General features: G+C 38.0%; 1 pseudogene; it reads right to left on the bottom strand.

Moving 5' to 3' along the window:
* Positions 1-664: 664 nt before the first annotated feature.
* Positions 665-3432, bottom strand: LOC114087365 (hsc70-interacting protein pseudogene; annotated as a pseudogene).
* Positions 3433-4235: the final 803 nt, after the last annotated feature.

The following is a 4235-nucleotide window of genomic DNA, read 5'->3' as shown; positions in this document are numbered from 1 at the left end:
ATTTTGTCTTTTGTCTTTTTAAAAAGTTGGGGTAAAATGTGGGGGAAAAAAGTTGAAGTGAAATTCACAGAATGTAAAATCAACTATTCAAAAGTTAATGATTCAGTTCTGTTTAGTGCATTTACAAGTTGTGCAATCAGTACCTCTGCCTGGTACCAAAACACTTTCATCACCCCCAAATAAAACCCCATATGATGAAGCAGTTACTCGCCATTTCTTCCTCCCTCCAACCCCTAACAACCACTAACCTCCTTTCTGTCTTTGGATTTATCTATTCTGGATATGTTTTTTTTTCATATAAATCAGTCCCATTTTATTCACATACATTTCATAAACATGAAATGAAAATATGTTGGAGGAGTCTTTTAGAATAGAGTGCCAGGACACATACTTTATTTTCTTTCATATTTCCCCCCAAAATTCCCACTTAATGTCTGTTTTTTTTTCAGGTTGAAACCATATTTTATTTTTAACATAGCTACAAATATCCAATAACTATATATTTTTAAGCAGAAAACTTTCTTTTCCTTCTTACAGCATCATTAGCAGAAAAAAGGAACATTTCTCATTTTTAGAAATGATACTGGGTCTCTAAGAAAATGAAGACTATCTGTTGTATTTGTGGAACTTAAAGTCTAAAAGCACAGGACACATTTTCAGAAGAGTAATTTACTTTTACCCATTTATATTCGTAATATTCGAGTATAGTTAGGTCATGTATAATTAAGTCAATCAAATCAGGAATCCAAGAAGAAACTGTTCTTCTTGAATTAAGCACAGCACACATGAGATTTTGAGAACATACATGAACAACAACAACAAAAAAGAACACCGGCAAGCCCAAATCCAAGTATAAATGGTGTTTTTTTCCAAGGGTATTAAAAGCATGCTCCATTAGCATACGACTTTTTCTCATTTTTGTAACAGATGCAGTTCTGTTTACTCATGTAAAGGGTTAGAACCTGTATAAATATATTAGAAATGTACTACTTTATAAATGTATTCCAAGGAATTTATCATTTCCTTTATCTTTGCAGGGACAAAAGGGAAAAAGAGGTGGGGGTATGGTTGCAGTATTTAAGGAAGAGCTGAATACAATAATGAATCTTCATGGTGCCAAGAACTCCATAATGAATAACCAGGCTCTCATCTATTTTATAATTCATGTTAGATCAAGCAGTTAATTCCTTGTATGGTTACCAATAACTCAAACCATATACTCTTCAAAATACAAAGATCAATAGGTACTTCCTAAATAGAACACCAAACACTAAAAGGAATCCTTCCTTCCAATGTTTTTTGACATCACAAGATTTTGCCAGAGTGGAAGTCTAATAACATTTAAATAAGCAATCTCATGGCTAAGAAAGAACTACAGCTCTTATGGGTATTATTCCACAGCTAGGATATGTATTACATATTAAATTGACCCCAGCATTATATATGCTTTGCACAATTATGGTATGATAGCAGTGATGATACTAGTGAGAAAAGATTATCTTTAGTTCAAGAAGGAGGGAAATACAAGAAGCAGAAAGCAGACATAGTTGGTCATTTTCTGATGAGGAAAGGTAAATTTTAAACATAGAATATAAAAAGAAAACTATTCCCTTATTTCCCCACGGTGGAAATAATATGAAACATTTATTTGATATATTGAACAAAAACAGAGCTAAGTAATCCAACTCCATTGCAGCATAACAAAAAAATCACCTCTTCAACACAGTGTAAGATTTAAATGCAACCTGCATAAGGGCATATGTCATATAAAATAGTAAGACTGCTGCTGCCTTACCAAATACTTCCAGTCCCTACCCAGGTTAGAGTGAAATACTGGTGTTCCCAATAGTTTTATTGAAATTAATCATTTAAAAAATATTTTTAAATGACAAATCAAAATGCCTCAGTCTCAGTAACCACATATTCAACTGAAACTTTTATCTATGTAAATGAGATTTATTTATTTCCCACTAGTAAGTCTTTATTTCACCCACGTTACAGCTATGTATTTTCCATACTTAGTATCTGCCTTGCCCAATATCAAAGAAAAAATCCTAAATGATTAGTAATTAAAAATGTAGGAAATAACACCCCCTTGAGTTTTAAATATTTTTAAGGTTTAAAAAGTGTTTTAAGTTTGTAATTCCTAGTAGGAAAACATTATCTGAATGAACACCCTAATGGCAAACCATTGTAAAATGCTTCAACTGGATTTGCTGCAGAGGGGTAGGGATTATCTTCAAAGCACCCCAGCTCTCCTGATGAGGTCAGAGGTACACTGGTTTGTATTATTGTGACAGCCATTAAGTGATCTAGGTTGCTTTTCCTTCAGTAAGGGTTTTGTCAGGTGGGCATTACGCTTGACCTCCAAATTTGCCTGACAATTTACTGATGAGATTCATAACCTTTGGGTTGCTTTGATATTTTGACATATTTGCTGGGTTCTGGGCCACATCCTGGAAGGCCACCATAACTTCTGGATCCTGCATGGCTGCAAGAACCTCCGGATCACTAAGAATTTCATTGAGCCCAGGCATTCCTGCCATTCCAGGCATGCCCCCTCCCATTCCAGGCATTCCTCCAGGAAAGCCACCTGGAAAAGAGCCAAACTGAGCTCCTGCTTGTCCTCTGGCTTCTTCCTCCCTCTGGGCTCTCTCATGTTCTTCTCGAGCCTTCTTAACTCTTTCTATTCTTTCTTTGATCTCTCGCTCTTCACGTTTTCGCTCATATTTTCTCCGATGTTCAGCAATTTTCTGGGCCCGTGGTTGAACTTCTTTCAGCATTGCACTAGCATCATCATCATCCAGTTTACAGGCAAGAGCAAGATCATGGGCTGCTTCTTCCCAGTGGCCCAAAAGTCTGTGGGCTTTCCCTCGCCACTTGTAAGGCTGAGCTGAATCAGGATTTATTTCAATGGCTCTGTCACAGTCGCGAATGGCAGCATTTGGCTTCTGTAATTTGATGAAGACACTGGCTCTCTTGGCATACAGAATGGCCAAGCGAAGATTTAGCTTGATAGCATCTGTGAACAAGTCAATGGCTTTCTGTAGTTCACCATCATTCAGGGCTTCAATGGCAGCCCCTTTCTTTTCATTTGCTTGATCCATCATCTCCTCGGTTATCTCCGCATTTTCATCTCCCATTTCTTGAGGAGCATCAGTGTCTGGTTCAGTTACACCTTCATTATCAATTTCTATATCACTTTCCTGACTTGATGGCTCATCTCTCTTAATGTTTTCTTCCGACTTCTTGCTATCTGTTTTTTCTTCCTTTTTCTTCTGATTTAGGTTTATGAGTAGCAGGTGGTACTTTACCCCCCATGCTCTCCACCCACTCTCTCAGGAAGCGCATCTCCTCGGTGTGCAGGATGCTCGGATCCTGCTTACACATTTTCACGAACGCCCGAAGCTTGCTCACTTTGCGGGGATCCATGGTCGAGGAGAGGCAGGCGGAGCCGGCTGCAGCCCGTTCCCAGGCCTGGGCGCTGGCTCAGCGTGACCGCGCAGAAGGGGTTAATGTCTGTTTTTAAAATTATTTATTTTGATTTGTTATATATGATGGCAGAATGCAATTCATTTCATATTATACACGTAGAGCACAACTTTTCAAGTCACTGGTTGTACATAAAGTATTTTCACACCACTCATGTCTGCATACATGTACCTAAGGTAATGATGTCTAACTCATTCCACGGTCTTTCCTACCCCCTTACCCCTCCCTCCCCTTTGCCCTATCTAAAGTTCCTCCATTCCTCCCATGCTCCACCCCCTCATCACCATTATGAGTTAGTATCCTCATATCAAAGAAAACATTCAGCCTTTGGTTTTTTGAGATTGGCTTACTTCACTTAGCATTATATTCTCTAACTCCATCCATTTACTTGCAAATGCCATGATTTTATTCCTTTAATGCTGAGTAATATTCCATTGTGTATATATACCACAGTTTCTTTATCCATTCATCCACTGAAGGGCATCTGGGTTGGTTCCACAATTTAGCTATTGTGAATTGTGCTGCTATAAACATTGATGTGGCTGTGTCCCTGAAGTATGATGTTTTAAGTCCTTTGGGTATAGACAGAGGAGTGGGATAGCTGAGTCAAACGGTGGTTCCATTCCAAGTTTTCCAAGGAATCTCTATACTACTTTCCAGATTGGCTGCACCAATTTTTTTTTTCTTTTAGTTATAGATGACAGAATACCTTTGTTTTATTTTTAAGTGGTGCTGAGGCTTGA

The sequence above is a fragment of the Marmota flaviventris genome, chromosome 4 (genome assembly GCF_047511675.1).
Source record: "Marmota flaviventris isolate mMarFla1 chromosome 4, mMarFla1.hap1, whole genome shotgun sequence".
Classification (NCBI taxonomy): domain Eukaryota; kingdom Metazoa; phylum Chordata; class Mammalia; order Rodentia; family Sciuridae; genus Marmota; species Marmota flaviventris.
This window is presented reverse-complemented; position numbering and strand designations above follow the sequence as displayed.